General features: G+C 37.8%; 1 protein-coding gene across 4 annotated transcripts in view; it reads right to left on the bottom strand.

Moving 5' to 3' along the window:
• FOXP2 (forkhead box P2) overlaps nucleotides 1-25,784 on the bottom strand; it is a 442,003-nt gene that overhangs the window by 347,787 nt on the left and 68,432 nt on the right. The gene's annotated exons all lie outside the window — the stretch shown is intronic.

Below are 25,784 nucleotides of genomic sequence, written 5' to 3'. Positions count from 1 at the left end.
CCTCTCTGTTAGCTCGGCAGTGCTTCAGAAATGTCAGCAACACACCCTGCTGTCAGACAAGGACATCTTATACCTAGCTCAATACTTGGGTAGAGCACGTAGACGCTGATACCAGTCCCAGGCAGGTAACTATCTCATGGGCTTCTCATTCCCTGTCCTCTGCCTACGGCAACACTTTTGATGCAGGAGTACTGAAAGTTTAACTGAAACTGAAACATTTTAGTAAAATTTTACTTTAAGTTTTCTTTTTTATTTGCAACTCCAATTTTTCTTTATTGAATACTTTATTTTCCAGTTGGCAATATATTATTAAAGATAGAGAACACCCAAATCCACTTGCGTAGAAGTTTCTGTGCTGCAGATCTGGTTTGTTGATTTTGGTGGCTTTTACAAGTTTCTGGTAAAATCCAAGTTTCCTTTACACCACTATTCAAATTCCTTCCCATTTCCCAAATTCTCACAGATTAGCAGAGTGGCTCAATGAGTCCTGCTCTTGGATGTACAAATTTAGTACCCTGGGGAAATACGGAGACAGTAGTTAAACCTCATCTTTGGCAGAATTCTCCTGTTCACGTCCTACAGCAACCCAAGAACTTTATTCAGAAACTTCCGTAATCCCGAGACTACCACCTTGACGTACAAATCTATACAAAAACCCGCACAGAATAATATTGGAAATATGTATTTAAACTGCAAAATAATGTATTCTGCATTTTCTAATTTTCCCAGATTCCCAAAATGTTCCTACATATAGGCTTCATTCTCCATTCCTGTTACAGATAATGAAGAGTCAATTAAAAATTAAACACTTAATTAAAAAAAGAATAAAGTTTGGATCAGGCCTGGGGAAGAATATTATTATTTACATCAAATGAAAAGTGTCCTTTTTAAAAATGCAGAAGTTATTAAGCAACTATCAACTAACAGCAGAGTAAATAACTTAATTACATGTTTACTGGCTACTCTGAATGGTCTCTACATGAGTCTTTTAAATGAATTTAAGTGTATACTTGTATTCAGTTATTTAATCTTTTTCCCTCAAAAGTAAATAAAAAAGTCCATAAAAGACTACGGAGAGATCTGCTGTTTTCTAAATAATGCATTCAAAAAAATTTCAGATTCAAAGAAGAATTCTAAAGCATGAGACTGGGCTTGTGGACTTCTACGCATGAAAGGCATCTGCCAGGATGGAGAAAGAAAAAAAACAAATGTAGCAGCATAGTACCATGAAATACCGAAATGATAATTGCTTTCAGTTTGAAACACAGGATGTGGTATCAGGGAAAAAAAGACTCCGGTAAAATGTTTCAATGCCCACTAAAAAGTAAATAGGGTTTTTCTTTTCAGTAAACAGAGAAACGTTTCATCTTCCCCTTGAACATACCTGAATCTTTTCTGTGTTTATTTATTTCTAATTCCATTGGTAACATTCGTATCAAGTTTCCTTGTGTGATGGTATACTAAAGAAAAATTCTAAAAAAAAATTAAAACGACAAAAACAAAAAGAAAAAAAAATCAATGAAAGAACACAATGTTAAGAAGCAGTAATGTTTAAGAGAGAATCAAAGGAGAGGAGAGCAGCTAAAAAGACTGAAAAAAGATAAAGGGCAAAGGATTTAAAAATTAAACAGAAGGAAAAAGATTAAAGAAAGAATGGCAAAAGGCAATGCAAAAGGATTTAAGAAGCCAGTATAAAGAAAAGACATTCAGTTATGAGAAAGGACTAGCAACTACTAGAGGAAAAATACTTAAATATAATGAATCAAAAAATGGAACAAAAAAGTTGGAAATTAATTAACAGGCAGGCAAAGTTAGAAAACTTTCTTTTTCTCCATGAAATACAGGAAATAAATACACAAGATCCCTGAAATTTTAAAAGCCTGTTTCTATTCTATAAAACATCATTTAACAATTGTCCTGTTTTCATCATTTTAATGACATGAAAGTAAAATACAAAGCAATGCAATGCCAATTGTTTCCTGTGCAGCTATTTATATGCAGTATGTGCAAAGCTGAGAATAAAATGCATCCCTATCTAAGATATCCCTTTACTTTTATTAATACTTATATTAAAATTCAAGGAATTAGTCTGTCTACTTTATATATGATTTCGACTTCATTATAAAGATCATTATCATTAAGAGTCTCTAAAGGGTTAATAAAGCTTACAGATGCTTATTTTACAGTCAAGAAGTACTGTATGGCAAGCAGTTAAAGAATAAACTATAGCAACCAACCGAATGACTGGAGCTTGTAAAAGTCATAATTAAATTACTACTAATGTTCTCATCCCTTTAAAAACTTCTACTAAATGTGCTCTTGCTATAGTGGGAATACATTTTTTCCCAGCACAGACAGACAGGATAGGGAAAAGTTGAAAGAAAGGTAACACACTCAAAAGATGGGAAGCACACAGACAGTTCAAGGGTGATGTTCTCTTTTGAACATTATACATTATACACATTGTGATTTTTTGTTATTTATATTATATAACTTAGGGGATTGCTAGTTATTCACTTGAATACTTACTCCACGTACCCCGATTTTCTATCCAAGCCAGTAACATCCGAATGCCAGTAAATTTCATCACAAACACAGCCTGCATTTAAAGGTACTGACTTTTTTTCCATCTCTCTTTTTTTAAATTTCATTGACTATCTCCCAGCTACCTGGTTTTACTAGAAAAAAGTAAACAGATTTTCAAATTTTACCTCTCTATACTATTCATTGTTTGATATACCACTTACCAGGTCACCTCTTTTTTCTCCACTCTCAATACTAATCGTTTTAATCTCTAGTCACATGAAATAATTTTCATGCATCCAATCATTTTCAGTGGCCTTTTCTGGACCTCTTGGGTTCCTGCAATATTTTTCCTAGATGAAGTAACCAGACTACACAGACTACTCCAACCAAAGGCATAACATCTCTTTATTTAAATACATTCTAATGCTTGTGGGAATTCTCCAGACCACTCACAATACCGCTTTTTTTTCTTTTTGGACATGACAACATACTTTGAACAAACATTTTATGTGAACAGAGCAAAATAACACCTATGTGTCATTATTCTCTAGAAAAATTTAAAACATGTAATGAGAAGAAGACGTCCAAGTTCCCTCTCAGCATGTGTTGCCATTTTGCACCACCCATAGCTAATCGCCTACTGTGCTGAAAACTGATCATTAACGTAACGTTTTGTTTATACATTTCATAGCACTCTGTAAACCAGGCAGGTAAAATAGCCTCATCCCCTAACTAAAAAATTTCCTTTTCAAATCTGAAGAATGTAAGATCAACCAGTTGTCCTTATTTTACTGAAATATCATGTAGTCTGAAAGACTGGAAGAGCACAGTAATCATTTAGAGATAACACACTGGATTTTCTCAATCATACTTTTTCAAGCTTTTTAATTTGTAAGAACTAGCCACTTTTTAAATAAATTTGCTACTAAAATAAGGCTTGAATTTGTTTCCTCAGTGCAGTAATTTCCACCGTTTTCATTTCTCTATCTCATTACTTAAATACTTATTTTGAAGTTGTACACATTGCCTTGCTGAGTTTTGTCCACTGTTACAAAACTGAGGATGAAGAAACTAATCCGCATTATCAACTCAAAGAAAAAGAAATACATCACCAATCACAACAAAAAAACTTCAAGATGAAAACCACACCTACTAACATCTGTGTGCCCAGAGATTCCTCTGAACGTTTTTTGTTCCATAACTCACATCCCTATCTACCTTCCCCTTACACAGAAGAGCTGCAACGCAGGACATTCTAGTCAGATAACAGCTCATCTTCCCCTTTGATTGATAACTTCTCCATAAACAGTAACTTTGAGCTTCAAACCTTGGCCCTGATAGAAGGAAGCTCTGTAAAATGTGAAGTTTCATCCCATGAACCCATCAGAAAACAGAGAGGACCCACGCAGCACAATCAATAGTCCTGTGCAGAACACTGTTTAAACACAGACAGATGATCATTTAAGTAACTCTGTGTTGCAATGTGATGGGAGAATTTTTCTGCAAGCCTAATGAACAAGTGTTTTTCATTTCAGGTGACTGGGGAGATTAATTCAACTATGGCACGTGAATGACTTCATCAGCTATACAGAAATTAATTCTTCACATAGCTAATCTCATGTGTTCCTTTACTTGGTCCCCAGAAAAATACAAAGCCCAGGAAGAGATGTGCTTAGGGTAAAACCATATGTGATGTGTATTCCCAATAGGATTCTTTCTGAAGAAGTGACTCTAATTTTAAGATAACTTTATAGAATATACTTAGGGTGGATTGCCCTGGATCAGGAAGCCAGCACTCAAGGTCAGTGCAATAAGGAAGAAGTTTTCTAGGAACATATTTCACCATGCTTTTGTCAACTAATACAGCAAATAAACTATATAACACACTGTTACACAATACACACTAAAACATTCATGGGATTACACATACTAGGGCCATGCACACTAAAAACTGATACAGGACTGGAAAGTCATTTTTTATATACATTTGGCTAGGATACTGGTATGAGCATGTTGTACCTTACCAAATATCTTTCCAGTTATGGCTATACATCATTCTGGTTTTAAATCTCTGAAATTTTCTCAATGTATATATTTTCTACATATATGAATCCAAAATTCTCTTTTAGTAGTGTGCAAAATGTTGCAATAACACAAATGCCAGCAGACTATCACTTTCAGGAACAAACAGGTCACAGCGGAGTTTGTTTCTCACCTTTTTGCAGTTCTCTTAACAATGTAAAATTTAAACAGACAGCATTTACTGAAGGACGTTACAGAAGCTCTTAAATTGAAACATTTTACACTAATTAGAAGTCATGGAAGATGCATCAAAGAGGTGCAAAACACACTAAAATGCTAGAAAATGCTCCAGAACAGTGCAAAAGTTTACAAAACAAATCAGGGCAAAATTCAGCAAAGGTACCTAAGAGGAGTATGAAGAGAAGCACGTGGTCCAGAGCCTGAATTTTAAAGCACCCTAACCGCAGCTGAGAGAAAGGAAAGCAGCAAAAGATCTGTGATAGCTTTGTAGGAAAAAAGCTCAGGACAGTTGTACGTTACCCTAAGTAAAGATGAGTTCAGAGGTAAAGGGAAAGGAGTGAGTAGCTGCAGCAGCAGGTACGGCCCAGGCCAGTTTCAGTGAACACAGGCTGTGAGCGAAAGGGGCTGGGGAGGGATGAGATGTTGAAGGGAGATGCGAGAAAGTGGAAACATGAGACCAGAAAGTAAGCAAATATGCAGAGTGGGACAGCTGCAGAGTTCAGAGGCACCGCACAAAATCCGCGTCAGTGGCAATGGGCCTATCTTTAGCAAGCCCAGGCAGATAGCAATGTTTTTTTTTTCACATTCCATATTTCTAAATTATTCTGTACCTAAGGTACAGAGAGCAAAACAAATTTATTTTCTAAATAGAAATCTTGCATCCTACAGAAGCTAATGCAAATCGCCAGAAGCAGGACAGACAAAATTCCAGGCCAGGGAAAGAGAGAGTAGAGTAATGCTCAAGTTTCCAGTTGAGAGCTAGTTAAAAGTAAGCGCAGGATGAAAGGGGAGAGAACTCAGAACAGTCTGTTTCTCAGGTACAGCAAACAAGAAATGAGGAGGAGGCAAGAGGAGCAAGCAAGCAGTGAAGAACTAAAGGCAACAATGTAGAAATAACTATGGAAAACAAAGGGCAATTAACAAAATTATTTGAAGAGAGGACATATAACAGATTATTATTATTTATCAATTTGTTTGCCCCAGGAGAAAAGCACAGCATTAGCCAGGCCAGTAAAAGGAACTGGTATTTGCATAAGAAACAGCAATTAGTGCTTGCACAAGGGCTCCCTTATTGTCCTACCTTTTTATCCCAAGTTCCAGTAATATTTACATTACACGACCTCAAACAGCCATACAGGGCAAAATCCTGCTGATAACATTCACACAAGAAGCCCTGCTCAGACTCTGGTTTCTTGAAACGTTCTACCTGACTGAGCAGAATTTAACTGTATGTGCCTGTGGCACCTATGCTTCCTCGCTTCAAAAGGCACTTCGTTAAGGACTTCCCACTCATCTTCTCCCCAAAAGAAACTGATGAGCTGGAGTTCGGAGGATGGAATATTCATAAACTCCTTTCTTTTTGAAATCATTCTTATTGTATTGGTTTTGATTACTCAATACTGAGAAATACTCAAATGAGCCTACTTTTGAGGAAGAAAGTGTTAATTAAAACAGCTATATTAGGGTTTTCTTAGTAATGAAATACAAATCACTTCCCTATCTAGAGATTACCAACTGCTTCACTTTTTTTCTGTAAATACAATGACTATTTCTGACTGTGTAAAATACCTCTCATTTAGAAGAAAGTTATAAAGGCATTTTTAGTCTAGCGATTTCAACCCTTCTTGATTTCACAGAACTGGGTATTTTTGCTTCTGCAGAGCTCAGGACAGACTATTGGGATTCATACAGTTACTTCCACGTGGCGACAGTGCCCTACAGTGCTCTTAAGATCTCAGCTGGCTAGAATCAGGGCTTTGACTCCGGGCAGTTGTTATTCGAGGAGCTGGACCTTTTGCATCAAACTGCACTTCACGGGGCAGATGGAGGCTCCATCCCACAGCGCAGCAGTTCGAGCACCTACCTCAGAACTGCAGCAGTCACCTCTGTTTGTGAATCCAACAACCTGCAGATTACAGTCATGTTAAGACGATTGAGTCCCTTCTGCATTGCTGTTATTTCAACTTCATTACAAGATTATTCTTCATTCTTTGAAAGGAGTGAGTCATGTTTGGCATTAAAACAAAACCACCTTTATCAAGAAAATATGTGCAATCTCAAATAATCAAAAAAATTTTACTGTCATATTGTAAGAAAGAATCAAAAGTTTTTAGCATAGTAATAGTAAAAAAAGTCAAACTTGTCTCACTGTATTTCAGTAAGGTCTCTCATTACATAAGCAAACATTATATATTAATCATATAAGAAAACATCTGAATCAACAACTGTAACAATTCCATCCCAAAAGAGGGGACAGTACATACAGAAAAGTCATAACAAGGATTTTAATTTTACTCCATGATCTAATTGACAGTTACTCAACTGATTTATAGTCTCAACTGATTTTATTTCTTAATTATTGTCTTTCTTTTCTACATGTACTTTATACCATTTCTTAATAACAGATGACACAAAACCATTCCGGCAAGTGTTACCTATGATGGTTATTGTGACACAATACCATGCAAGTGACAGCAGAAAATGCAAGCTACGCCTTCATTTCTTAAAGCTAAGGTGAGTATTTTAAGTTTTATTTAATCACTAAAAATCTATTTAAAGTGGCACTGCTGAAGCGACCTTGACGAGCTGCAGGGTTGCAGGAGAGGCACGCCGGCAGGTCGGCGTCGAGCCCCGGAGCTGCACCCCACCGCCACTCCCGTCGGGTCGCGGCATGGCTTCAGCCCAAGGCACGGCACTTCGGAGGGCAGGAGGTGAGAGGGTTTTCGGCAATACAAACCAAGCAGTTAGCACAAACAGTGGGGAAAAAAAGTATCTGTGCTCCAGAGTGAGGCCTCTCAGCTTCAAACTTTTTGTGGCTGTTCATGACTGAAAATGGAAAGACTCTGGAGTTTTGGAGCTGTGCAACAACCCCCAGCCAGAACAAATAAAGATAATCACCTAGCAATAGAAAAAAAGATTTTCTCTCTGAGAAATACCATGGAATATTTCACCAAAAATCCTATTAGGGTACATAGCATGAAAATATTTGCATTGCCGTCTGTTAGATAAGCAGAAGCTTTAGACAGGCACACAGTGATGGTCAACACATTTATGGAGAGTGACGGAGCTGCAAGTGTGAGCTGGCAATTTTTCCAGGCTTGGCACACCAGATGAGAGGGTTTACCTTTTTGTCCGGGGCTCTCCTACAGCGAAGCACCACAGAGTATCTTGTACAATTTGGCTAATGCAATAAGCTGACAAATAACTACAGGATCCCAAAGTGTAAAGGGATTTCCCTTTGCTATTATCTACTTTCACTATTCCTACATGTTTGAACAATGTAATTCCTCATTTTTTTTATTTCATTTTTCATATTAATCTCCATGTTATTAAGCATCAATAAGAAAAAACTAGAAGCAATGAAATTTGACATAAAATCTTTGAGTTGGCATTAAGGTGTCCCACATTTGTATACGGCTTATTTCCAAGTAACTTTTCACACAGGTGAAATTCAAAGAGAGCGAGCTGAGAGTATACAATCAAATGGTCTGGGCATTACTCTGATGCTTTTTTTCCTTGAAAATTCAAATGATCCCTGCAGGCAACTGACAACTGCTGGATCTGTGGAATGTGCTCTTTGAACTGTACAAAAGCCTTCAGCCTTTCGTGCATTGCTGCAAACAAAAACTGTCAAGTGTAATTATTTCTCAAATTTAATGTTATGGAAGTGTTGCATCATTTTTTTCACAGCTCTGAGAACAGCCATAGAAGAATAAAATTTACAGGAAGATTTCCGCACAGAGGTTATACACTGCGTTTATCACCTTTGATAAACAACTGATACAAATTAACACCAGCCAAATCTCAAGAGTGCCACTCTTTCCTTGGTGCTCTTACAATTATATCTCTATGGAAAGAATCAAAGAAGTAAGTGGAAGGAGTTCTCCCAAGAATGGTTTTTCATCCTTTAGCCTTTCTAATAGAAAGAAAAAAAACCTGCACAACTTATATCAGAAGCACTAAACAACGCTGAGAGAACAACAGAAGCCTGAAAATTCACAGTTCACTTCCCACTTTTTTTCTTAACCTACACTTCTGTATCTAGCGTTCCTACAAACATCCACATACCAAAAGGCAACTTGGAAGATACATTACAAAATACAAGCACAGCAGTCTAGATGATCTTGTCTGCACCTGTAGTTCTAATGAGAACTGCCTTGGTTCTGAACACAGATGCATTCAACTTGCTGAACTGAAAGCATTCAAACTTTACTTACTGAGTACAGATATATGTAGTAATATGATTTTTATTACTGACTTCAGCTATAGCTGAGATTTTTAAGCTAAAGACAACATTGAAGTGAAACCAACTGCCCCTAAATAAAAGTTTCCACATCTGAAATAAACGTTACCCAACCATGAAGACGCCCAAATTCAAAACAGTCATTTTTGTTTGGATTGCAGAAGGGCCTTGCTTTAGAGAGCAAGCTGTTTGGTTCCAGTGTAAACTTCATTACAATTCAGACATGAGGTGGAGCACTATCTACATGCCAGCTAATTCCCAAAGCAGACCTAAGTTCTTAGGTCTTGTCCAGGATCCCTCGCCCACACCCACACGTTAAGTTACCACAATATCCTGTTTCAGAACAGGAGGAGAAGGGACCTGCAAACAGCCCCAGCCAGGGAGACCAAGCCCTGCATTCTGGAGCCTCCTCCTCAGCCTCAGCAGATTCAGTCATAGCCCATGCAAGCCCCTGAAGCTCCAAGCCATGAAATAATCCAGATTCACGTACCCTCCAACTGCAATTCTTAACTGATACCAAATGAAGGCAAGCTACTGCATGGCAAAAAAATTAAAAAAGAACTACAAATGAAATGTGGGATCCAGAAGATCAAAGGAAAAGGAGCCTGACTCTTTTAGCTTGATCATGTGAACAGGATGGACCAGATGCAGGCATTTAATATGCTTACAGTTCCTTCAGCTTTAGAGAGGAACAAGAATTAGAATAAAACCCTGTGTCTAGCATCTCCAGTTGGCTGCTACATCTACAGGGAATCCTTCTCCAGTAGCAAAAGCAATTAAATTTTTGTCAAGTACATAAGGACAATAAATATGTGAATCACCTTGCTTGTGTCACATCTTTACTTTAGCTATAGTTAAGTTGCACAGGCAAAAAGACACTCTGAATCACATCCTCCGGCACAAAGAACAAGAGAATCTGGACCAGAATAAGGCAAAGCACCTCCCAGCTGCTAAGGGGCCATATGAAGCAAAGGAAATTAAAGCCAGTGCCCCAAAGAGATGTTCCTACAAAAGGGCTGGGGAACAAAGCCATTTAATTCATGCATTAAGAAAAAAGTACAAAGGATATGCTGCAATGGCACCAAAGAAGATCAAACTCTTACGCTTTTCGAATACATTTTGTGCCACTGCTCCAAGTGAAGCAGCACACAGCATCGTGTTGTACTGCTACTTTGTTTTTTTAAAAGCACCATATTGTCATATTTAGGGCAAACATCTGCATTCAGAACGACAGCAGGGCTGTCCTGCACACAGGCTGGGTGCACTCAAGGCACGGGTCACTGCCAGGCAGCAGCTCCGCTCTCACTGAGCCCCTGACAGGACACCTTCACTTCTCAGCTGCAGCGAGACCCAGCTCCTCCGCAGGAACCCGCAGCAGCGCGAGATGAGGGTGCTGTGAGCCGCTGCTGCACCGCAGAGGGGGAAGAGTCGTGCGCTGTGTCACGTGCCGCCACCGAGTTCCTACAGATGCTAAAAAAGGGGTGCCCGAAACTCTGATGCTTTACTTTCATTTCAGAATTAGAAGAGAGACAAAGAGTACTGCTACGGTGCAGGCAACACCCCACTGAACACCGTGCCATCCCTTGGATGCCATTCGCTTGTTTGCATCAAACATGGACTTGTCTGCTATTTTAAAAATAGAATATATCTAGAACATATCCTTTCTTTTTTTTTAACTGTCTTTGTGGTTAGCGAATCTTGGTCAAGCTTCAGTGTTAACATGGCTTACACAAACACCAAAGAGCAGACCACAGAACTGTCAGTGATGAACATATTGACATTAAGAAGGATGTGGTCTCCAAGTTCATGGTAAATCAAGCCAATGCAAGCAAAACTTGTAATGGAGAAACTGTAACGAATTCTGAGTTAAAGAGTGCAGTGGCGCTGTTTCTCCTTGTTGATCTTTTCATCAGGACAGCAAAAAGCAAAATAAGTATGTTCATGGGTTTTTAAAAGCATTCCATGTAAAAGGCAACAAAATGTAAAGCGCACTCATAATATCATGAGTGAGAAGTCTGCACTATGGGAGACATCAGAGCTAGGCAGTTGCTGCTGCAAAAGATACACAGTTGTTCATTTTAAAAAGTTACAGAAAAAGCTGAAAAATGGAAAAGTCTGGCATCAGAGCTGAAACAAACACTACAAAATAAATAAAACATACTCTATTTTTCATCAGTTTCTAGCATGTGTACAACAAGTAAAAATTTAAAAAATCTTTACTTTACCTTTGCTATTGTTAAGCTTTTTTCAATTAGATGAAGTGGAACACCTCTTAGTCTTACTACTCTTTTATCAATAAGGTGAGCAAGTGTCAGGTTTTACAACAGCAAAATCAGTAGAAAGGTTTGTTGAACATAATCTTAAAATAGGCATGATAAAATCAATAGTTTTGAAGAAAAGCACTTTAGCAGTGATTTGCATATAAGTAGTGATGCCTCATTTTCAAGATGTAACGTTTGTTTCTAGATTTCTTAAACGTTACCATTGCTGAGGCCACTCTAGATACTCAGGTGCCACAAAGGTAGGAAGTGTTTACACATAAAGATGCTTCCACACACTGTTTATGTGGGAAGTGTAAGAAAGGCACGTGGAAAGCAAACGTGAGATAATCTTTTCCCCATGAAGGCTTCCTTAAACTTCTTAGAAATTTGTCTAATACCGGTCAGTCTTCTCTAGACACAAAAATTTCAAACCTGTGGATCCACATGGCAGCATTAGTGTGATGCTGTCCATCATTTGCACTTCCTAAAACATGACTGATTAAAAGAAATTTGAAAAAAAAAAATCTGCTCTTGGGTAGAGGGTCTTAATGCCAAACTTCAGCCTAAGACACATTTCAAAGCCCAAATGTTAATCCTTGAGGGGGGAAAAAAGAGTTTATGATGGTTTCTCAAATAGAACATCTGCGCTGCAAGTGTCTGTAATCTCCTAACAAGAACATTTTCTTTGCCTAAATTCCAGGATTCCTATAAGTAAATAAAAATCACCCAATGAGTAGCCCATAGGTTCGGTACTGCACTGGGTAAAGGCTAGTGGACATAGTTCTGACTGAAGTGAGTTCACATGTTAATATTGTAAAAGACAAAAACCAGAAAGAGAGAACTCCGAACTTTTACCATGAGCTATGATAAAAGAATTCACTAATGGTGTCTGCATTCCAGATATCAAGTCTTGTATCATCTTTCTGAATTTTTCTTACAGAAAAAAGTCAACAAACCCGCTAGAAGCTGGCAAAATGAGCAGCATATCTCAGCCAGAGGGCAGTTAACTATAAAATCAAAAAATAAATGAACCACCAAGACTAACGGTTTCTGGACGGGGCCCTTCACCTAGAATAAGAAAATGGAAACCAGCCACAAATTTAGAAAATGCATTTAGAAATCAGATTCCCCATAATGAAACACAGTTAGTTCAAAAGGAAATCTCTCTTTCACTGCTCATTTTTTATCTTATCCTACAAGTCCCTCCCAGTCCAAGTGTATTTCTCTTGTATGGGCTGACCAGGTTGTCAAGAAGAGGGCCATGTGTTTTGCAGAAGAGTGGAAAAAGTTGAGAAGATTCATGGATTAAAAAGAATTTAAGGTCAGAAAGGACCATTAGATCATCAAATCTGACTTCCTATAATATCACAGAACATAAAATTTCAGGCAGTTAGCTTATTATTGAGCCCAAACACTTGGAGCTGATTAAAGAATAAATTCTGTTTTAGCTAAAATAATTGTTTCATGTCATGCTTTTTCTGTACTAGATTAAAAACCTCTTTAGAGCACCAGATATTTTCTCTCTGTGCAGGTATGCTGTAATTAAGTCACTTCTCAAACATCTTTTTGATAAGGTAAACAGACTGATCTCCTTAAATATTTCACTGCAAGGCAATTTCCAAGCTCTTAAATCACTTTCATAATTGTTTCTGGCACCATCTCTAATTTTCCAAAAGGTTGGGTTTTTTTCAGACGTGGCCACAAGAACCATAAGCTGAAATTCAGTCTGTTTACCAATGCAGTATAAAAAGATAAATTCACATCTTTGCTGACACTTGGCTGCCTGCGCATCCAGCACACTTCTTTCTTTGCCGTATAGCACACTGTGTTTCCTCTCCTCAGAAAAAATAAAAGATCATACAAATGAGATTTTTTTGGTGATCAAGCCGTGAACAAGCAAGTATCAACAGAATTTGGCAATAACAAGGAACCTTAACTACTCAGTCATCTTGCAGGAAACGAGACAGCAGGACACATCCAGCAATGTGTTGGCAAGCATTTTTCAGTATAGAAACTGCGGGAAACACACAAAGCAAAAACTGTTTTAAATTTTACTTCAACCTTTGAGAACTCACCAGAAACACAAAAATTGAGGGCAGCTTGGTTGAAAGTAACCATAACATGAGAGAATTCCCTTTTCTAAGGAAGGGAGGGAGAATAGGAAAGTAAAGTCAATGGAGATTACAGAAGAGGACGTGGATAAATGAACTGGTGGCCAAGATGCTGTGAAAAGTAACTCGAAGGGAAGAAGAAAGAGTTCAAGACACCTGGCAGTTCCATAAAGGAATAACATTTAAGGCATAACAGCAAAACTAAGTCAGTGTTAAAAAAGGCTAAAGCACAAACTCAAGGATGTGCAACTTCACGAAATTACAGATCCATGAACACAAGTGTGCATGAGAGAAAAACATGACAATACAGGGACAATGTCAGAAGAGCAGAAACAGAAAGCAACATATAACTTCCAAAAAATTAAATTAGTAGCAAGAAAGCATTTTTTACATTCCGTAACAGTAATAGAAAAATCAGGCTATTCACAGAGGGATACAAAGACAAATATATATTGCTTACTCTTTGATATAAAAGACAGGCACAATCCGATAGCTAAAACCAGTGACAAAAGGGATAAAAAAATTAAGAGTAGAACAGGGAAAACAGATGAAAAGACACTTCACTAAGTTCGATGCTGTCGGATCAGATGAGCCGAATCAAGTTCATACTTAGGATGGGTAAGAACACGATGTTGGCTTCTGCCGTGAAGCCAGATGAAGAATGCCAAACTCCAATGCCTCCAATGCCTGACTGCACTGAAACCTTGCTAATCTGTCATTTATAGCTACTTAACACCAATTCAGTGAAATTATGAGATTACAAAAAATAATCCTGATTTCTGAAATTTATTTTTAACTGAAATCAATCCAGTGACTAAGGTTTCTACTCTTTATTCCCAGAAGCAGTTGCATTGCCTCAATAGCTAGGATAGTTAACTACAGTGCAAGGGACTTGTAGAAGAATTAACTGAAATTCTCACAGCCATTCGCAATTTTTCAGATCTTTTAGAGAATGGATGAAGTTCCAGAACAATGAGAAGGGAAAAATCCGGTGCCCGTCTTAAAAAAGTGAAAAAAAGAGGAGGTAAGGAACGACAGACTTGTCCAATTAGTTTCAGTTCCTGGAATATTCTTGAGAAAAACAAGACCAATAAGTTTTTTTTTCCTTTTTTACAACAAGAAAATCAATACCTGCCAATATAGTTTTGTCATGAGCAAAATCTGGCAAGCCAATTAAATTTCTCCTTTAAAAGAAAAACAGTTTGTGAATGGGAAAAAAACAGTGGATAACATATAAAAAGAAGTGGATGACTCATTAAAAAAAGTTAAGGAAACAAAGACTAAATTAAACTATTTTTAGGCAAATACAAAATGTGTTCAAAAACTTGATGTAGGTGCTAGTACTAAAAAAAGAGTATTATGAATGGGACTCAACATGGGTCCATCCTGGTCTGGTGCACTGCATGTTTTCTTTCATAACTTGGACAGAGAAATGGTCATCCGTATAGAAACTATACTTTTAAAATTCTCAGATGATGCTAAGTTTGGGAGAGAGAAAGACAGGAAAATGTTGGGTGTCCTTCCTCCATGGGGTTTACCAAAAGTAATGGGAAATTACATTTAATTAAAGATGTACACATATTAAAATACATTTTAATGATTTTGAAGAGTTATTAAGAACTATGAGTCAGTTCTGAAGCACTCAAGCTCACAATTACGCCAAACAGTTTCAAATATATAATTATTTGATTGTATGACATCAACACATAGCAACAGTAGCTCAATCAGTGCACTGCACTTACACCTACGTTTTGAAGCACATCCCCTTTTCTTCTTAACTGTCTTTCTCCACCAGATTTTTCTCATTAAACTCTGCGTCTCAATAACTCTGCATTAAGTGATACATAACAGAGGGCCACAAACATAGACTGGAAGACATTAGATACTCAGTTTGGACCATTGCATCCTTTCAATGCATTGTACTACCAACTGTTGGCAATTCCTGGTCATAACTGCTAGGACAGAGTGAGCCAGCGCTACCACCAGTATTAGAATGCTAATGGCATAACTGACAGTGTATTTCAGCTTGCTGGGATATTAACGGTGAACTTTCTGGGGGCATGTGGCCATCCGGAAGACACCTCATTCTTCCCAACTACGTCGCTGAATACATGCTGAACATTGCCTGCCCAGCCATGAAGGCTTCAGGTTACCCTCACCCTCACCTCCTGTTCCTGTAAATGCCATTCTTCTACTTCACCTGGAAAGCTGATTTTTTGTCTAGGCAGCACTATCAGTGAGAAGCTGCTAACAAGGGGCATGCCAACTCATGCACCTCATGTTGCGCAGACGTCATTTCCACATGTGTGTCATCACAAAAGAGTGGGGCCACTCTGCTGACATTCTCCCTGCCAGAATGCAGTTTCCATGCCACAGGACCATCCAAGAGATAATGTAATGTCTTCGCTGTGGGACCACTGGAGACTGCCCAGATGGCTGTCCTGAGTGCTGCGCAAGAGCAGCATGCCACAGCAGTATAGATACAGCTACCATAATTGTGCCATATTAACCAAGAAACAGTGATATGCTATTAGACGCCCATAAGAAAAATGTGAGTTTGGACTGATGGACTGATGCCTACTTATTTGAGGTAGCACAGAACATATTGAATGAATGGTGGCAATTAGCTTTTTATGCACTGAGATTTGTAAGTGTGTGATTAACAAAATAACAAACAGAAAATATACTTTTTAGGACTATACCTACAATTACAGAAGTATAAAAACTTCAGAAAAATATGTTATGTAAATACATTTCGTAAAGAATTTAGGCAAGCCATCTCAGAAGACAAGAATAAATACATAAATTGATTTAATTTAGAAAATATAAGCTATTTAGACCTAGATATAATATTCATTATTCCTTATTATTTGAGGTAAAATGAAACTAAACAGCATCCTATTTTTTTGCATATTGAATTAAAGTCGGTCTTTACCTTCTAAGATGAAATTGTTTCCCTGCATTTCCACAATCTGATTCTATCCTGATCATCTATTTGATATTCTTTATGAGACCATACAGAACATGCAGGAGAAGAAAACACCTATTTCCCAATGCATTGGCCATCAAGGTATTAAAAACTGCTGCTTCTGGATTTCATATCCAGTTATTTCCTAGACACTTTCCATTGTTCTGTTCATCTCTGATGCATATGCACTGTGGTCAAGTTACTGCTGCTATTGATACCTAGAATTCTGTATTTCTCAAATGCAGCCCAAACATGGCATCTATAGGTGTTTTTGCATTTAATTTCCTAGGTTCCTTTTAGGGCAAAAAAAGGAAAAAGTCCTTAAGGCAGTATAAGCACTTAATCCAACTCAAATACTAAAGAGGACATAACCTTTTAAATCATCTTAAATATTTACGATGCCATAAGCTCTTAAACTTCCTGAAATACTTAGCCTTCCTTAAAATCTCACAGTACGTAAAGTCCCTAGAGCAACATAAGCACCTAAACTGCTTCAAATCCTTCCAAAGGACACAACCTTTAAACCAACATGCAGGGTCCAATTTTTAGAAATATTGTTGTTTCTTCAGGCATAATTCTGCCTGGGTTTGTCCACAAATCAGGTAGCTATTTAAGTACTATTCACATGCTTCCCTTGACACAATACTTCATTTGACAGAACACACACATGGAAAAGACCTAGAGCACCCTGCCACACCGGGAAAGTCAAAGCAATCAATGGAAAGGAGTCTCTTGGTGCTAAGCCTGGCCAGCATCCAGCTTCACAGAAAGAGAAGTTACAGAAACATGAGATTCACAGCCTTCAGAGCACCTTGTTCATACCTTTAAGCAATGTCTGATGATGAATCAAGACAAGTTCATAATATTTCACCATCAACCAATGGTAACAATCAAGAAATCACAAAATTTGACATCTGCAACAGCAGCAAACGTGACCTCTGGGTGGGAACCCAACAGTTAGTACTGAAAATCAAGCCAGTAAAAAAGCCAGTAAAAAAGCCACACTTAAGAAGCGTTCTGTTAATGTACAGAAGCACACACTACTTCAGGACTTCAGTTCTTCAGGACGGTGTTGCTCTCCATTCGTTTTCTAGCCTGATTTATCTTTTTAACAGCTGTGTGGTGAACTTCAGACACTCTGTTTCCTTCCTCCATAAGCCTTTAAGACAGTTCTAGACTGAGCAGAAAAGCCTTTCAGAGTAAAGTAACCTCACAGGCAGAAACATGAGAGGCAAAGGTCCTTCTCCTTCCAGAATTTCCTGGTCCAGGCTTTCAGTGTTCCTATAGCCTAGGAAGCAAATTGTCTGTCTTTCACTCTAAAGGTATCTCCTTTTTGATTCCAAGAGTGAGTGGAGCATTAAGTGAAACATTAGTGCCACATATGCAATTGAGAAAAATTACAGATCCCTAGGATTTTTTAATTGTGAAATTCACATGACAGGTAGCAAATAGTAGGTCAGAGTCCTGTTGCTCGTTCTCAGGAAGTAAATAAAGCTAAAGCTGTCCATCTTCAGAGCACATTTCACTCACATTTGCCAGACTTCTGCACGACAAGCAAAGCCACTGTATACATGTATCTGCAATTTCTTAGAAATTATTTTTATGTGAATTGCAACCCATACCACTAAAAGTGCCGTATCCATCAGTAAATGAAATACTTGAAATATTCAGTTCAACATTAAAAAATTTACCATATGTTGACATTTCAACATGTTGAAAATCTGAATGTGTGGGAGTGTTCCTACAGCTATCCAGCAATGGCTCAAGAGTTTTGAAGAGTCCGTGTTCATGCTGAGCCTGGTGAGAAATTACAACACTGTGCAAAGCATTATAAAGTAAATTTTATCAGTTTTTCCATTTTCTTTGTACCTTTACCATCTGACCAATGAAACCAATTGATATTCAAATATTTGACCACCTCACTTTATAGCGGCTGGTCTAATACCACTGAAAGTTAATAGGCATTTCATAACTAATGCCTTCCTACCGTTCAACTAGTCTCAAATTGTTTTCCCTAAATTGCTACCAACTCTTCTTTTTCTCCTTTTCCTTGGTCTCTTTTATATATATTCACAAATTACCTATTTCCTTACATCCCATGATATTCAGTTTCACCTATGAGCACAAAAAAGGTACAAAATTTTCAGCTCTTTGAGTTGGTATGACTATTTAAAAAATAATGCAAAAATGTGTACAATTTTAAACTATTCAACAGCAAGCTACAGCGGACACAAATGTCGGTTTCTGAGTAATTCCTAAACATAGTATTTGGATTTTTACCTTTGGCGCTTCTGACGTATCATCTTCCTGTTTCACAGGACGCTACCAAAGTAACTATCTACTGCCTCAGTTTGAAGAGCACTGGAACGGGCAAGTCATTAACTCCATGCCATACGTAGTGCTGTGGAAACAAAGTATTGGCTGATGGGCCAAAATCGAAGACTTCGATAACTAAGAGATCATAAATCATGGGTAAGTGTCCAGTGAAGAAGCACAGACACCAGTGTATAAAGCAGTCTCATTTGCAAACACTGACTAGGACAGAAATGTGCACAAGATTAGAAACTTGAGCACAAAGCAGTGAGGCTCTACTTAGAAAAGCAGACTACGTGCTTCACCTTACAAGCAATGAGGAGAGTAATACGTACTACAACGAGCTACCGTATGAATATTGCTGCTGTCCGCAATCCTCTTTACTATCTGTCATGATAAATAATATACATACATGTGTATGTGTGCACGTGCATGTGTGTATATGTACATACAAACACCACCCACGATGTATTACAATACAGAAGATAATAGAAAATTACGATGAAAAGCTACTCAACTTGTGGCTTTCAGTATTAGCTCCCTTTTTTTCCTAACTACTGATAAACAAGCAATAACTTTGCTATTGCTTCATTTATCATATAACCATAGAAAAGGGAGCTGAAAAGGACAGCCCTCCACAGGTCATCTAGTTCTCTCATTTTCAACATAACTTTCAAAGTTTCCATTAGAAAGGTGAATAGAGAAGGTGAGATCAAAAATTCAAAACGATATCCTTTAAATGATAGTTAAATAAACTGGATAAAAACAACTTCTGCTTCAGTACAGTTTTAAACATACAAAATAAAAATAGCCCACTGGTCATATAAGTACATGTGAATATCTGAAAACATTTTAATTCCGGAACTGACCTCGACAGCTACAGGCTCTAATCCACTGTCTGAGCAAAAAGTGGAAATACTACTTTATCGACAGATAAGAAAGGGTTGGTTTTTTTTACAGACTTTTTTATTACATAGATCCCCGCAGTCTTCTTTAACGAAGAAAACTTCTACATTAGCAAATAGTGGAGCCCAACAAGAATGGCCTCGTACAGCCAAACAACTGGGGCAAAGCACATTCCACCCATGCAACACATGCTTCAAGACATTATATTTTGTACTACTGCAGAAGTTTTGTCCATTTTTTGAGTACTTGCCCTTGTTTAGCTTCATCATCAGGAAGGTTCAAAGGGAAGCTAGTTTATCCTGGCACTTCTGAAGTGCGGTCCTGATTTGAACTAAAATACTAACAGAGATGCTGCCGAAGCCTATTTAATACTAAGATGATAACCATTTTAGGTTCTAGGTATAACACCACATTATTTTCGGTTTGTATGGCAGTTTGTAAAGATTTCTTTTGCTGTGGCAGATTTGCATCTTGTATCTCTTCAGACAACTGAGTGTTTCCAGCCACATGCAGTGACTCAGCTTCACAAGCCAAATCTGGTATAGGAGATACTCATTTGAAGACAATGAAGAGCTTTGGAATTTAACTGTAGGTCTTCAAACCAAATTTCTCCAAAGACACAGGAGGTCTCAGCTTCAAAATACCCAAAAGCTTCTATTTCACCACTAATTTTAGAGGACTTTACAGTAAAGTCTGGGGGATTGTATGTTAGGGGATGTATGTTAGGGGATTTAGAATTACAAACTTCAACATGCATGAACTAAATTATTGCAAAATCAATTAAAATTCATCTAGAAAAATTTTCTCAGAGTCAGTGATTATTGCAGTTGAATAAACAGAAGTACATCTTTTACTGACATATGGCTGGGGATTGCTCTTGTGAGGCTGCACAGTTTCAGCTAGTTCATCTGGAGCCCATCTCCCCCATGTTCAACATTTTCATCAGAAACAAGAACTGAGAGATGATGACCTCTTGGGGGAAGGTTGATGACCTCAATTCTGCTCTCAATAACTGTCTCAGAAACCATTTATCATATCTTGCAAAAATACAGGTATAAGATGCACCCTGAGAATCAAAATACCATTTAACTGCTCCACTGATGAGCTCCTTCTCCCTAAAAGACCTGATGACAGGCCATTTTTTCCCATGAGCAAAGATATCAGCTAAAACTGTTTTTTTCTCTGTCAGAGTAAAATTAGGGGAAGGAGGTGGAGAGAAAGGGGATCGCATTTTAGTTTTATTCCACTGATGCTGCTGCCTGTCACTGAAAGATGAAGGGCTGAAATCCCATCAGTCTGGATTTGCAGATCTAAGGACGAAGAATTAGTATTTTTCTGTTTTTGCAGAAAACTCCTTGATGTATGGCTCCATTATTGAATGTTAACAGCTGCAGTTTAAATTACAAATGAGGTTCTATTAGCATAACCCTTACTTGGTTTCTATTTAAAAATATGATTTTAGCCAAAATTGTGTCAGTTGAGAACCTACATGTTTTCATTTGTTGCTACAGATATAGGACAGAAGCAATTTTATATTTAACTACTGCAAAATATGAGGTCTAGAATAGCAAAAATATTAAAGAATACTTTTAAGATATTATTGATGTCTCCTCCAACAAAAGGGACAAGAGGACAGTGAATTGTTCTTAGCAATAATGTAGAAAAGAAGGCCCTAAACAGGCAGCAGCACGGATGGGGCAAAAAGCAAAGAGTCTTTTACAGTTGTCTCTCCTAAACAATTTTCTAAGTAAGATTATTTTAAAAGCCCTAAATTGCATTGAGGAATAACTGTTTAATTAGCTTTGGTTTCTATCATGGATGTTTTCATCAAAATATGCTACACAACAGATGGTTGCTGCTCTTATACTTTGCAGCTACAGTGTTCGTGCAATTACTGTCTTGCCCTCGAAAAGCTGTTTGCGTTTAATGTATCTTGTACTGATGGTTTTAACACACATAACTATGCTGGGTTTCTGACATATACATATATCAGCATATCAGAACTCATGAAATTGTTACTCTAAATGGCCAGGTTCCAACTGTACTGTGTTTGCACAGTGTTATTTTCCGTAATATTACACAGCGCTTCAAACTGTACAACAGCAAGTGACGACAGTATTCATCCCAGGCACCTGAAGTTAACTCTTTTCATGTGAAGCAGTCAAAACCACCATCTTCATCATGGAGCACGGTCAAGGTCTTGGCACAATCCTCATGCGGCTCAGGGGATGTGCGCAGCTCAATGGCAGAATCATCCAGAGAGAACCAGCAGCCCGAGCCAATCGTCATTTTGGATGATTTTGGGGCTGGGATGCTTATGCTGGAGCTACCATTTGCCTGTACCAAGTCAATCCATTTCTCTATGCCTTAACATCTGCATGTCAAAAATATTGCTCAGGATACACTCGACAGCAGCTTCCTGAATTACCTGTGTGCAGCAAAGGCATGGTAACCAACATACAGAAAAAATGATACGTTCTTTCTGTATTCAGCCCACCTAATGATTTAAGTAGTCTTAGCAGTACTCCACAGAAGGGTGATACTTAACTCATTAATGTTTTCTGTAAAGTTCTTTGAAATCCACAGATGAAATGCAGTGTATTATTACTATTATTATATATGTCATGACTTCTGCCCCAAAGGATCTCACCATGCTTTGTCAACTGTGTACAAGAATCCCTTCATTACCATTCAAACGCTTCTACCTCTGAAGCATAACACTGTAGCTGTTTACTAACAGACAGTAATCCTATAAAAACATTTACTGATCTTATATGAAGAATATTGTGTTCCATTACAAATGCATGTTTCATACCATTTCCAACTCCTGAATGGCTCAATGCCAGGAAACTGCAACTGCATGCAGGAGGACACCAGAGTCTATAAAATCATCATTTCAGCATAAGTCTGCTTAGCTGATATCCTTATTCAGTCATTCTCCCATCTTTCACTTCCTTGTATCACAGCAAAGATACCTCAAATTAAAGTAATACAACTCCATTTCTCACAAGGTAGAAAATGGAGAAAATTGATGCCCAGAATGGGCATAAGGTTCAATTAATCTACGCTCTCAACCAAGTAATTCAGGAATCTAACCATCCAAAATCCACTGGAGATTACAGAGCTTACGTAGGCTGAAGAAATGACGACACACTGGTAAAAAGTCTTCCTTCCACTCTTGCCTGCTTTGTGACAAGAGACAAGATGCATAGCACATAGGTAGTTTTGGAAAAACTATCAACACAGACCCACATTTTCTAAAAATGCTTGCAACAATCACAACATCTTTCCCTTTTTTCCTATTTGAAACTTCAGGTTGCCTTTAAATTTGAGTCAGACCAAAAACGTGATGGTAATTTTATTCATGACCTACATGGAATGGGATTGACCCCATGTACAATTTTGTATTATAAAAAAACACTGCTGATTTAGATTCTTGTGCTATGGACAACATCTACTCTGTTAATTTTGTTGCAGTCATTAGTGAGGTTTTTTTAACTGATACTCCTCAGGTTTCTATATCCAGATTCATTCACTGGACCCAGATATTGTCAGCCTGTAGGATCTACTCCCTTCGAACCCTCTAACAATGTCAGGATGAAATGTCAATCATAAAATAAAATTTATAGTTTAATACAAATACGCACAGTTCTTCACTACTAAAAAATCCTCTGTTTAGTGGCATCTTGGTGGAACTGCCCTTTTCATTTTCTCAGAACTAGCGTCTTTTTTGGTGGACTTTTGTGGTAATGCATAAAATCCCACTCAAAACTAAACATTCTTAAAGTAGCGCAAGGATAGGAATATTACAAATCCAGCTCAAATAAAGCCAGACAATTGTGAAAAGAATCAAGCCTATGAAACTTGTATCAACTACATAAAGAGCCAGCTTGTTAGCTTCAGTGAAGTTCTGCATATTTACCAGTGAGAATCTCAGCCAGCAAGTACTGGTATGACAGCGTTTCTAAGGGAAATATTTTGTTCATGTTTACAGCACATGACTAATTGATACTGAGATAAAAAGACTGGTGAATGTTATTTTGTGGAAATATTATATATATACAGAGAGAAAGAGAAAATACCTAAAAAATAGTAACATGAGATTGCTTCCCTTCTCTAAGCACTGTCTTTAGCCCAATTTGCAAGTACTCTTTAAAAAAAAAATAAATCCCTTCCTCAGGTTGAATGTAGATTCCAGGAGTCAGGTATTCTCTGTACTTTTAAACTATTACACAAGCACTTTGCTACTGTATTACTTAACTAAATGTACCACACTGTAAATAACAAAGATAACATGGAAATAAAATCAAAGAAACATCCCAGATACATAAAGTAATATTTAAAACAAAATTAAAACTGAAATAAAAATTTGACACACCCCAATGAACTCAATCAAGCCATAAGTGGAAGTACAAAAGTACCGCTTACAATAAGCAATCACGTGCATTTCTCCTACAACAAGACAAGTACAATACTGAGACCATCTTTGAAGTATATTCTCCTGTTTTCCATAGTTTTGTAACAGTGATGTTAAAAACAAATATGAAGTATTTCCGGTAAGTCTAGTCATCCAAGGTAACCATTCAAATACATGGCAATGAGCCACAAAAAGACTTCTAATAATAAGTTCGACTACACTTTCCTTGTCGTATGCCTGTATCTTAACTAAAAAGCGAACAGGAACATTGCACGTTCCTTCTAATGCTTTTTAGACCCATTCAACTATTCCACAACAAGAAATTGCTCCACATATACATCCCTGATTCATGAATCACAGAATCACAGAATGGTACGGGTTGGAAGGGACCACTGTGGGTCATCTAGTCCAACCCCCCTGCCGAAGCAGGGTCACCTACAGCAGGCTGCACAGGACCTTATCCAGGCGGGTCTTGAATATCTCCAGAGAAGGAGACTCCACAACCTCCCTGGGCAGCCTGTTCCAGTGCTCCATCACCCTCAGAGGGAAGAAGTTCTTCCTCATGTTCAGGTGAAACTTCCTATGCTTCAGTTAGTACCCACTGCCCCTTGTCCTGTTGCTGGGCACTACTGAAAAGAGTCTGGCCCCATCCTCCTGACACCCACCCTTCAGATATTTGTAAGCATTTACAAGGCTCCCTCTCAGCCTTCTCTTCTTCAGGCTAAACAAGCCCAGCTCCCTCAGCCTTTCCTCGTAGGAGAGATGCTCCAGTACCCTGCTCATCTTCGTAGCCCTCCGTTGGACTCTCTCCAGTAGCTCCTCAAATGAATACTGGAACTGAGGAAGCTGCTATGTTGTTGTTCCATGTTAGGCGACACAGTTGCCTTTACTCAAATATAGACGGCCGTTTAAATTACTGAAGAAATCTACAACACTTCAACACAAATGGAAAACAGCATTTCATCACACTCTCCTTTAACAGAACACACTATCAATATTAGTTGATAGTAGAGCAATCTTTTTCAAATTGCCAAATCATCTAATTACTTGCTCTTAAAAATTAGCTAAAAGGGCATTTTCGTCTGTTACAGTAGGATCAGATTTTTTCAGTCTTCTGCTGCAAGCTATACTAAAGTGACAATGCTAGAATCTCATGATACATCCCTTTTACGATCTTACTAGAAATTAAATAATGACATAGAATTGAAATATTTGCATTTCTCAACCTAGAGACAAATATAAGACGAAAAGACTCAAAATCTATCTATATGTGAAAATTGATATTGAAAGGCATTTGAAGAGCATATTTTTAAGGGTTACACACAATGTCTAAGCAATATAGAAAATGTCCTTTTAATGAGCTTGTACGTATCACCACAACCACAAAGAAATGAATAATTTCAAAAAGAATTTTGTTTATTCATGTGAAAGCAGGATGTTTTTGTCAATGTCAATGGTAACATTCTTGCCTCTGAAGTCCCACATTATGTCACACGAGATGGAATTTATATCCCTTAACATTTAATAGAAAAGTTAGATGTCTACATTTGTGCTGGTCACCTTAGGCTTTTTTTTGTTGTCAGTGACAAGAAACAGGCATCATCTCATCTCAAGACAGACATAAAAAGAGGCTATGGGAATCCTTCCCTGGAAGCCTCCATCTCTTCGCCGACTGAAGAAGTCTGTAGTGACCAGCTCAGATTTACAACACCTACATTTTTAGAAGGCTCATGTCAGGGGAAATTAATCCCACTCTTGACATCATTCTCAAAGAGTA

The sequence above is a fragment of the Opisthocomus hoazin genome, chromosome 8, assembly GCF_030867145.1.
Source record: "Opisthocomus hoazin isolate bOpiHoa1 chromosome 8, bOpiHoa1.hap1, whole genome shotgun sequence".
Taxonomy (NCBI): domain Eukaryota; kingdom Metazoa; phylum Chordata; class Aves; order Opisthocomiformes; family Opisthocomidae; genus Opisthocomus; species Opisthocomus hoazin.
The sequence above is the reverse complement of the archived record's forward strand: the minus strand, read 5'-3'. Positions and strand labels throughout refer to the sequence as shown.